Source organism: Protopterus annectens, chromosome 16.part0 (assembly GCF_019279795.1).
Source record: "Protopterus annectens isolate FY-2018-M chromosome 16.part0, PAN1.0, whole genome shotgun sequence".
Lineage (NCBI taxonomy): Eukaryota > Metazoa > Chordata > Ceratodontiformes > Protopteridae > Protopterus > Protopterus annectens.
Window position 1 is genome coordinate 485,973,605 of NC_056750.1, and position 12,564 is coordinate 485,986,168.

Genomic DNA, 12,564 nt, shown 5'->3' on the forward strand with positions numbered 1-12,564 from the left:
AAGTCAGCTAGGTTTAGGAGGCAGAATCTGCCTTTAACAAAGCTGAATTGGGTAGGGTCCAGTGTCTGGAGGTTCCCAATGTCTCTTTTTATGAATTCCATGATGATTCGCTCCGTAGTTTTGCAGACCAGGCTAGTCAGGCTTATAGGACGACAATTCCCAGGGTCTGTTTTGGCACCACCTTTGTGGAGCGGGATGACTGTTGCTGTACGCCATTCTTTGGGTACATAGCCTGTGGTAAGGCTGAGTCTGAACAGTGAATTTAGGTGAGGGTTTAGTTCCTTTTGGAGTTCATGCAAGATGCAGCCTGGGACAACATCCAGTCCCATTGATGCTGTGTTCTTAGCTTTGGAGAGGGCTGTTTTTACCTGCGTGTCCATGATGTCTGGGACTCTGCATTCTTCTGGGATGGACATGGGCCTTTTTGGGGTGAGGAGGGGTAAAGTTTGCATTGAACTTGTCAGCCAGGATGTTGGCAATGTCAGTTGGTTCAGTGTATTTTTTGCCATTTTGCACTAGTTCAGAGCATATCTGAGAGTACCACCTAGATTTTTGACATAGTTAAAGAAGGCTTTGTAGTTATATTTAGAGTCCTTGGCAATTTTTCTTTCAAAACTGGCCTTGGATGATTTTATGAGGGATTGTAGTTTCTTGCTAATATTGATCAGTGTTTTATGAGGGATCGTAGTTTCTTGCTAATATTGATCAGTGATGCCTTTCCTTTTTGGGATTTAGCTCCATCATGTAGTAGCTTCCTCCTTCTGTTGTAAAGCTTATTTATGGCCAGGGACCACCAGACTGGTTTCCTTTTTTGGAAGAGTGAGTTTTGGTTTTACTTGGGATGGCTCGATCCATGCATCCCTGTAGATGCTCATAGAATGCACTTGTAAAGGATTCTGCAGTTTGAGCAGCATTATCCTTTAGCAAGGGGGCGGGGTCGGGATGTGGATGTCCAGTGTGATTAGTTTATGATCTGATCTTACCAGCAAGGGGTTTACCTCTGGTGTGGAGCACAGATCCCCCATATTGGTGATGATCAGGTCCAGTATGTTGTCACCTCTTGTGGGCATGGTGACCAGCTGTTCCAGGGCATTTGAGTTTATAAACTCTAGGAAGCGTTAGGCAAAGGAGCTTTTACTTGAGTAGTTATCCCAGTCAATGTTTGGGTAGTTAAAATCTCCCAATATCATGGTGTTAGGTAGGACCTTTGCATTTTCCAGTGTTGTCAGGAATGCTGAGTGGGGGTCCTGAGACAAGGTAGGTGATCTGTAGCAGGCTATGATCTGAAAGGCAGCATTGCCCACTGATAGTTGCACATGGATGGTCTCCGAGGCCTCGTGCTGTGCTAACCTGGAGGCGTAGGTATCCTTTATGAAAATGGACACACCCCCTCCTTTTGTATTTCGGTCCGGGTTCTGGGGCCGAAAGATATGGTATGAGTTGTAGCCTGGTACTGCTGGAGTGCTCTCTGGAGCTTTGAACCAGGTTTCTGTTACTGCACAGATATCGATTTGCTCCATGCTAAGGAGTGCCTCGAGTGTGTGCATTTTGAGGTTTAGACTTCTGGCATTGAGTAGCATTACCTTAAGTTTTTGGTTTCTTGTGTTGTTTATGAAGGTGGGTTTGTCTTTTGAGCCTTGCCTAAAAAAGGCACTGTGGGGGTGTGGCAGGAGCCTTGGCCAGTATTCAAAAGCCTAGGGGCGACAGGTGCAAGCCATCTTTGGTGAAGCAGCGTGGCTTGTCGAGCATGTCGTCCCAGGTTGACAGACACTGGATCCCCTTTGAACGACACCAATAGCTTAGCCAATTGTTAAAACTGATAATTATTTCTTCGTACTGTGGCATCATTCTTGGTGAGGGCAAGATGCTACTCAGGGTCAGGTTCATACTGGCCTAGGCTACATGATCAGAGAGCTCCTCTATGTCTCTTTTCATGTAGTGCAGGGAGGTACATCTCAGGTCATTCATTAACATGTACAATGACAGAGTCATATTTGTACTTGTTTTGGAGTGACCTGAGTGCTTGTGTCATGTGGCGGATCCTGGCACCCAACAGGCAGCTTACAGTAACCTTCTCCTTGTTCAGTCTAGTGAGTGGGACATCAGTATGCCTGACAATAGAGTCACCTATTACTAGTGTATTGGGTGTGTTGTTGTGCCTTAAGGGCTGTGGTTGCGTGGCACACTGGCTTTGTGAAGTATGTGATACGTGGTAATTGTTGGAGGGTGGAGGTTGCTTGGATGTCTGCTTTGGAGGTCTCTGCTGCTTAGGCAGATTTTTATTTAGAGCCTCCGAGTATGTTTTTGTGTATTTATGTGTGTTGTTTGCTGGTGCATGTGTGACTGTTTTATGTGAGACTGGAATTGTGGTGCAAGTGTTTCCCTTCTCCTCCTGGCTGGCTGTTCCAGTCATGGGTTGAGAGAGCTTGGCCTCCAGTTTGGCTGTATAGTTGCATCTCTCACATACATTTGTGTTTGTTGGAAAAAGGAGAGGGTTGTCCGTGTACATGAGGCAATTGTAACATTGCCTCAAGATTCCCAGATTCACCAGCTGGCCTGGAGAGCATACCTGAAACTGCCCTTTGGACATGTCTGTATGGGTAGCTGAACTGTTTTACTGATTGTCCGGTAGGGACGAACTAGGGAGCCTTGTACTATTGTATAGTAAAGGGGGAGGTGTTGTGTTAGCGTTTATTAGTGCTTACTGAGAGCTTGGAGCAAGTGATGGGCTGTAGAAGGAAGTTAGAGTGCTTAATTTGAGAGTTTGACTAGTTCTAAGGGAAAAATTTTAGAGCAGACTTTGTGGAGCCTGGAATAGTTTAACCCTAGCTAACCAGCGGTGCGCAAAACCACGCAAATGCGGGTTTTAAGGCAGGGAGATGAAAGAGCTAGGAATTAGCCCAAAACGGCCAATAAACTACAAGCTGCTGGGCTGTGACCACTCCTCCAGGGACAGCTAGGCTGCTCAAAGCTCTCCACTCTCACTGGTGAACAGAGAAACTTCCTCCTATCTAAGTAAGGATATGGGCAATAAAGGAACTTAAACCACAGTCCTGAATTTAGCAGAGCCTGAAAACTGGACTAGACTAGCTTAGAAAAGGCGGGAAACAAGAATATTTTTTTGTTTTTTTCTTTTTAGACAGGGATACAATGAGTTTAAATGCTTATATCAGGCTATGTTATGAATAAAGTGAGTAACATGAATCTGAGTGGGGTACCCAGCAAAAGCACAGAAATATTACAAAATATAGATATCCTACTGATTTTACAAAGTATAGCAATACTAATAAATCATTGCTTTTGTTGTGCAGTGTTCTGACAAATTCACAATGACTACTGTCTACCATTTTCACTGCCTAATACTAGGTAACAAAGCCTGCTGAACTACATATGGTACTACAGAGTGTAATAATTTTGCTAAAATTACAATCAAGCATTTTTAGTCAAAATGTAATAATAAGGTAAGCTGGTAATCAGTATGATCACTGGGATCTTAGCTTGGCTGGCACAATTCATGCATCTCAGAGTGCCATATAAGGATATTTAGTATCATCTATGCCATTTGTGTGCACCAAAAGTCAGTGTACATGGTTTATAAATATATTATGCAGGGATGTCATACTCCAACCTTGCCTGTGTTCACAACAGTGTGCACAGCTACTTCTATGTGTGTGCTCACTGTGTTTATCAATATAGGGGAGTATCTCTAAAACAGTTTGCCATATTGTCATGACATTTTTAAGAATTTTACTAAGAGAAATCATAGCACTGAATATCTTAGCAAAAGCATAAGTGAATACTATACTTGTGCAGACCTTTTCTTAGATGTAACAAAGGCAGTTGATGAATTTCTTTCAACATCTTCTGTAACACCTTTCTGATATTGCTAGGGATTTCACTAATAAACTGTGAAGCCATAGTCACATGCAGGGCAAATAAAACAGATAAGTGGGGGTAATATCTTTTGTCCCGGTCCCCTTCTGTCAACACATCACACCGAATGACGTTTGATGACCTTTAGTAAACTTCCATAACATAGCTTTGATAATCAATATTTATTACAACAGAACATAGTATAGCTGATTTTAATCACAGCATAAACCTCCATGTAATGTTAATCAGAACAGTGTGACCTCACTCATCCTGACCTAGTAAGCAGCGTCCATATCTCCACTCGCTTACTTTACTTATGAAGCAGCATCCCACCACTCACTTCATATACCATTTATAATACGTCAGGACAGTGTGACCTCACTCATCCTGACCCAGTAAGCAGCGGCCATACCTTCACTCACTTACTTATGAAGCAGCATCCCACCACTCACTTCATATACCATTTATAATAAGTCAGGACAGCGTGACCTCACTCACCCTGACCCAGTAAGCAGTGGCCATACCTTCACTCACTTACTTTACTTTTGAAGCAATATCCAAAAAGTCACCTCATATACCATTAATTAGATAACACCTCCAACCAAATAAGCAGCGTCCTTACATCTGCTAGCTTATATTTAGCCCTTAATGAATTAAACATCCAAACCAATGAGCAGTGTCCTTATCTCCGCTAGCTTATATTTAGCCCTTATGGAATTAAACATCCAAACCAATGAGCAGTGTCCTTACCTCTGCTAGCTTATATTTAGCCCTTATTGAATTAAACATCCAAACCAATGAGCAGTGTCCTTACCTCCGCTAGCTTATATTTAGCCCTTATTGAATTAAACATCCAAAACAATGAGCAGTGTCCTTACCTCCAATTCCTTGTTTTTTTATCAAGCAGCCTCCAACAGCTCACTTTCTTTTCCCAACTCATTGAAATGAACATCCAACACCAGAGGGGGAACAGAAGAGAGGGCAAGCGTGTCCCTCTTTTCCGGCCACCAGCCTAACCAGGCTGTTCCCCCTCTCTCCTACCACAATTTCAACAACTTAACCACCCATAAAAAAGGGGGGGGGGGATCGTTCAGCCAAACATCATTTGGTGTACCCATCTTCTCTAAACCAAACCGGATCGCTATCAACAACCCCAAAAGCCCCGTCATATAAGCACCGAAAGCCACCACTTGACTAACAGTTAAAAAAAATTATCCCTTTCCAATACTAAAATAATAACCATATCTTTGTATAACTTCTGTATAGTAACTAACTTCTCACTCATCCCGACTACCAATGTTATCATCATAATGAGCCCTGAGACATTAACTGCCCAAGGCAACACCAAAAACATTAAACCCAATGCCATGTGAAACCATACAAAGGCAATTGCCTAGCACCATCCTAACAGTGGCTATTTGTAATAAAGACCAAAAGCAATCCCGCCATCACTCCAACTATCCAATGTAAGCACAGAACATAGTGACCAAATCAATGACCACTAACCAAATTAATTCACTTAACCTGGTCATCCATGCAACTGAAGTACTCATAGCTACTCCCTCCTGAAAAACTGAACTACCTTACCTTGCTTCCAAGCCTGACAAATAAGTACATTTTTCCCCAAAAGATTCTTTCCACCGACTGCTGTAACCCTCACCGATTACCACTGAGGAAAATAGCCCAGAACATGGCACAATACACTGCCCCCAAAAGAGCACTTTACTTCCAGTTACATCTCAATCCTACAGCAACCACCATCTCTGACAATGTGCAACAAATCAGCAGAAAGCGTACACCCGCTAACAAATTCCAACTTAGAAGCTCACACAGCACAGTGCAAGCACTCCTGCATTACTTCAAAAGACCATGAGTTTATATATTTCTTTACAAAATGTAAATCCCTGTCAAAAGCCACAGACCCTCATACTTTCAATATGTGGCACAGAATTTTCAAGACTCAAAAGGAGGTACCACCACCAAGAGGTGGATCGAACACACTCAAACATTAAAACACTGACCTATACATTCTGCTACCCTACAACTATCTACAAACTATTTTGCTGCATCAGCCCTACCAATAAACAACACAGAATACACCAATCTCAAGCCTGGTAGAATCCCCTAGCATCCTCTTCCCCATTGTCTTTCCTCATGCAACTGCAATGTGTCAGAGAGAGCCTGAAATACATACGAAACTGGAAAAGGGCACACTCACCATTTTGTGATCACAAATTAACATCATCCCAAACTAACATCATTCAACTGAGAGGGGAAAAAATAGATATAGCGATTACTCACCTCCACTACCTACCCATAACTACCAAATCAAGGCCTACCTGTCATCAGCATACCTAGGTCATTTCGGACATAAACCTGCCATTGAGCAAGTTCACTCCAAAATGTGATTTCTTACCCAGCTACACTTGCCTACACTCCTCAAGTCCCTCCCCATCCTTATCTCATTTCCTCTCAATCATCCCTCCTTCCCATTTAGCCCTTTCATCCCCCCACCATCTTAACTCCCACCAATATATTTATCTATCCCCCTTCTGAAGATGTCCCTGAACAAACTGGTTTGTTACCAAATCTGATATCTGACCCATATGTACTGAAAAAAGGAGTTCCTCGGGGAAAGAAACAGACATAAAAATCTTCTTTATGTAGCTTCTGAATTTAGACAGCAGTGTGCTACAGCCTGCATTCTTCTTTGTTATTACAAAATATGCCAAGCTACACTAAGCTTCCCTTTGGCAACATGTACATTCATACAAGCTGGTGCTGTGTCATTGGAGGACACATTCTAAAAAAATACCATAATGTGTTCTATAATACTTTAAAGGGAAAATGAGTAGTGATGTGAAACACCACATTCACTATTCATCCTGATGTGTAAGTTTTGGAATTGTAGATAATATCTAGGAGGTGCATTACTTGATGCTATTACTAATATTGTTGGATTACTGCTATATGAGTCAGGCATTAAGCATCCCCATTACCTCCATATGAAACTGGTTAGTATGGCTGAAGCAAAGGGGCAATAATTAACATTACATGGTTGCAAATACTGTATGATTTAATTTAAGAGTAAAATAACTTATAAGCCCCTTAGTACACATTCAGGGAGGGGAAACTCTTTTTAACACAATCAGTCCATTACTATATGGCATTCCTGTAAAATATATAAATGACTTTGTGGTTATTAGGATATGCATTAAGAAGCAAAATAATATAGAGCTTACATATTGGGTAATAATGTTGATACTGCTGTCTTCAATATGAGGAACAATGCCTTGAGGAAAAAGAAAGATTATGTATGTAAGCTATAGGTTTGATACAGGCTTGAGCCTATATGAAGCAATTCTTTTTTTCTGAGAAAGTATGAGTGAGGTTTACTGTCTTTGTTGAAAGTTGTATGTGTAAATTAAGGAGAAACTGTTCTATTGGACAGAAAATGTACTCAAAGCTTGTTGGTAGTATAGTGTCCCCAGAATACGAACAAAGAGCACAAATGTGCAGAATGGTTTTCTTACAGAAGCAAATGGTGGACAGTATTCCATTTGTGTCATGGAATTTAATAGAAAGGAGCATATTCTTGAATAGGGAAGTTAACCATTTTAAGATGATTACTATGATGTTACATTGGACTTGGAATGACTAATAAATAGCAGATTATATTTGCAGTAGAGTTGGTTATATATATTAGAATTCCCGGTATGGCCAAGAGGGACCAGAGGAAGAAATGTTCTGTTCTCAGAATGGAAGCCTGCCTTGCTTCTGCTGAGATAAACACATTAGCATGAGTGGCGTTACATGCAGTCACAATCTGTGTAGAAGTTTTCTGAACAACATGACTGTTATGAAATGAGAAAGAAAATTATTAAATCACGCTGTAATATATATTTACCAGAGCATAGTATCTGTTAAATAAGCTGGCCAAATTGATCATAGGGGGTTATGTGGGATGAGTTAGAAAGATTTTACACAGAGCCATATGTGTTTCCTTTTTTTGGCACACATTAGCATGTTCTATTCAATCTATTTGCAGGATGAAGAGAAGTCATACTGTAACACAGACTGAATGTATTCAGAGTATATAAGGGCCAACACATTCTGAAAGGCCTAGAGACTGGGGCAATCATAACTAACATGTAAATAAATGAAGCAACAAGAATGACAGACACATGCTATCACTGTAGTGATATTGCTTGCATTAACAAATGGGAAATCAAGGCTACAACAGTAATAATACAGAGGAAGGCTTGGAAGACATTGATGAGGAAGGAAATGAAGAGGGGTGGATGATGAAGAGGAGTAGTAGGGCGAAGTAGAGGATGATGAAGGTGAAGATGACTAAACAGATGACAGTTCCATCCCTTCCCCTTTTTATTTCTCACCAACCCCTGGGAGCAAGTTGCTGACTTTTGTACTCAGTCGCCTTGTTCTCCTACGGTCTTTCTCAGCACCATTTATTTTGACAACTTACATGAGCAAACTACAGTGATAATCTCTACCAGTCTCTACTCCAGTATCACCCCTCTTAAAACTGAAATGCACCATGTTCTGTGAAAAAGTTTACTTGCACTTTGCTGGAAAAGTGAACTTTAGAAACTTGCACAGTGGTTATAGAAAATAGCTTCCTCTTTTATATATTAGGCTCAGAGATTACACTGTTTTCATGTGAGTTATGGAAAATTAGCATTTACTTAATCAATACCTGTCTCCTGTAAAGAATGTTGGGGTATTTTGAGGTCAGGAGGTTGAGTTAGATGAAGCTGGGTTGGGGTTAGAGGGCAATTGACAACATAACTTTATGGTTATGTTGTTTAATTGTAGTGTAGTGTTTTACAAACATCCAAAACATTTGTATATACGTGCATTAATGAAAGATGAACTGGACATAATGGTATGCGACCTATTGGTATCATACTTGGATAAATGTTTTCACTAGTCCTTCAGTAAAATCCAAGGAGTACAAAAGATTAATCTTACATTTAATAATGTCAAGGTTTAGAGCAGTGACTTATTTGTTATCACGAAGCTTAAAAAAAATGTGTGCTACAGAATTCACTCGAGATTTTGCCTGTGAAGTCAACCAGGTTATTAATAAATTGTAGACTTTTAGTGCATGCAGTACTTTCCTCATCAAGGAGAGAGTAGAGCAGGACCTAAATAATAAGATACCTTAGGAGATGCTATTTTTGGGAACGTCATGATAACTGTATTCTTTTGAGTTTACAAATGGACACCAAATTTAAGTGATAGGATGAAAACATAAGATATGGGGTCAGCAGTGCAGGTTGAATGAAGCTTTAAGAAACAAAGGCAAAGAGAGGATATGAGAAATGGTAAAGAGTGTGGAATATCACTCATTGAGAATGATTAGTATGATGAGTATAATCAAGGGGTGCGTATAACCTGAGAATCACGAAGGAAGACCGACATAGCATCAGCTGCAGAAGAGCAACATACTCTTGGAATGGCAAATTCACGGATAGAGAAAAAATATTTTAGAGTATGTTAGCAATGTTAGCAAAGACGGTCAGGTAATGAAAGTTTTGAGGAGAAAGACTCTGCATAATCTGAAGTTGTTTAATTGCATGATAAGATATTTTTTGCTCATAAAAGACAACTCTTTCTGAATTGCAAAGTCAGCTTTTGCTGGTTTCACTGAAATCTTCCAGATTTTTTTAAGAATGTTCAGGTGTTTTTAAGAACTCCATTCCTCTTCTTGAAAACAGATAATTGTCTAGGTTTCTCTAAATAATACAGTCCTAATACCTTGGACTCTTTTATAGAAAAAAAAACTCATCCTGAATGTTGAGAAGTATATCCCTAATGTTGTGATAACTAAATTTAGAGCCAGTGTTAGTTAAACTGCAGTATAGTCAAATGGGAGAAAAAGGCATATAGAATATATTCCTTGAAAGCAAGAAAGGCATATCAAATGATAATGATGGGAATCTAGTTTTGCTCTTTGGATAATCAGACTCTGTACAAGAAGCCAGTGACTCAAGTATGACCTTTTTTTCAGACTTACAGAGCTGTTCCCAGTAGGAGTGAATGTGGATCAGGGTTCATATCTAGGCCCACTGCTATTCACAATGGTGATGGACTACATTATCAAAAAGATTGGATGGATCAGATCAAAAAGTTGCTGTATGCAGATGATGTGGTATTACAGGCAGATTCAGAACAGGAACTTCAAACAATACGAAAATGAAATTCAAAACTAAAGGCATACTGAATGAAACAGAGTACAGACGAGATAGTTGTCATGTCAGCAAATAGAGGGAATCAGATAAAGCTGAGAATTAATATACAAGGGAAACAGGTTAACAGCTACAAGCATCTAGCGGGGTTGGTTGATGCTAAGGAAAGTATGAATGAAGACATCAGAGGTTCTGCAGCCAACTGGCAACACTGTGTCAGGGGTATTGTGTGACAGAAGAATGCCAAAGAAGCTGAAAATAAAGATCTACAAGACAATGGTTGACGATTGCATGTTATGGAAACATGGGCAGTAAGGGCACAGCAGTTCAATAAGACAGAAGTGATGGAGATGAAGTGATTGTGATGGATGGTAGGATGCACACTGTAGGATAGAGGAAGGGATGAGGACATCAGAGCAGAAACCAGACTAGCTCAAATTGCAGAAAAAGTCAAAGAAGAGATTACAGAGGTCAGGCCCATATGCAAAAAATCAGAAGACAAAAAAAACTGTAAGCCTGTTTCCTACCTTTCCTGCAACTAGTGTTCCAGATAGAGATTTGCTGTATCCAGGACTGTATGTAAGCTTCTGAGCCCCCCAAGCCTTTTTGTGTTGGAGGGAAGCCTTCTAGCTTATTAGTGGGAGTGGTAAGCACTAGGTAACCTGTCTACCACATAAGGAGTGGTTCTGGCCCAGAAATTGTAGTTATAGGCCATCTGGGCAATCTTGCATCTCTCTCAACTTTCTGATTTGAAAGCCTGCATTTGCACTTGTTTCTGAACTGTAACTCAATACAGATTCTTAGTTTTAGCACTTACATTTGCTTATTCATGCTCAGCACTTGTTTAGAACTTGTAAGCACTAAATAAGCTACTAATTACTATAGCACTCAATCTTCCTCATTACCTAGAGGAAAACAGTTTTTGTACTTCTCTCACTGGCTTAGAGAAAAACAGCTCTTGTACTCACTTTCCTCACTTATCTAGAGGAAAATAGTTTTTTATTCAGGCATGTCCAAGGGTCAGCTCCCAGTGTTCTCTCCTGTCTATCTGATGAATCTGGGCATATTGAGGCAATGTAGAAATTGCCTCATGTACACAGACAACCCTCTCCCTCCTACCACCCAACACTACAACCTGTGAGAGATGCACTTATCTAGCCAAACTGGAGGTAAAGCTCTCTCCAACCAAGACTGAACTTGACAGTCATGAGGAGAAGGTAAACATTTGCACCACACAACAGTCATCACATAGTCTCACTAAATCTACACCACCAAAATCCACACATAGTAACACAAAAACATTCGCAGAGGCTCTCAATAATAATCTGTCTAAGCAACAGAGATCTCCAAAGCAGAAACGCAAGCAACCTCCATCCCCCAATACAACCCAAATGACACATAGCCCACAGACTCAGTGTGCCACGCAACCAGAGCCAATAAGGCAAAACAACGTACCCAACACACTAGTCATAGGTGACTCTATAGTCAGGCACACTGATGTCCCACTCACCAGGCTAAACAAGAAGAAGGTTACTGTCAGCTGCCTGTCGGGTGCCAGGATCCACCACATAACACACGCACTCAGGTCACTCCACAACAAGTACAAATATGACTCTGTCATTGTCCACGTTGGTGTGAATGACCTGAGACATACCTCCCTGGGCTACATGAAAAGAGACATGGAAGAACTCTCCGATCTTGTAGTCCAGGAAGGTATGACCCTAGCCCTGAGCAGCATTCTGCCATTGCCCAGAATGATACCGCAGTACAAGGACAAAATGATTGACTTCAACAATTGGCTAAGCTTCTGGTGTCATTCTAAGGGGATCCAGTATCTGTCTGCTTGGGATGACATGGTCGACAGACCACGATGCTTTGCCACAGATGGCCTGCACCTGTTGCCCCTGGGATTCTGGATACTGGCTAAGGCTCTTGCTGCCCTTATAGTGCCTTTTTTAGACAGGGTTCAAATAACAAATTCACCACCGTAACAGGAACAGGCAAGCAAAAACTGAGGGTAATGCTTCTCAATGCTAGAAGTCTAAATCTCAAAATGCAATCACTCGAGGTACTCCTTAAAATGGAGAACATCGATATCTGTGCAGTGACTGAGACCTGGTTCAAGGCTCCAGAGAGCACCCCTGCACTACCAGGCTATAACTCATACCACACTTTTCGGCCATGTAACCTGGACTGAAACAGCAAAGGCGGAGGTGTGTCCATATTCATTAAGGATATCCACACCTCCAGGCTAGTTGCTCAGCATAATGCAGCCGAGGTTATCCAAGTGCAACTAACTCTGGGCAAAACTGCAATCCAAATTGTAGCTTTCTACAGATCCCCCACAATGCCCCAGGATTCCCACTCCACTTTTCTTGATGTACTGGAAAATATTATGGTTCAACCAAACACTCTAATAATGGGCGACTTCAACTACCCCACCATTAACTGGGAAAACTATTTGTGTACCAACTCCTTA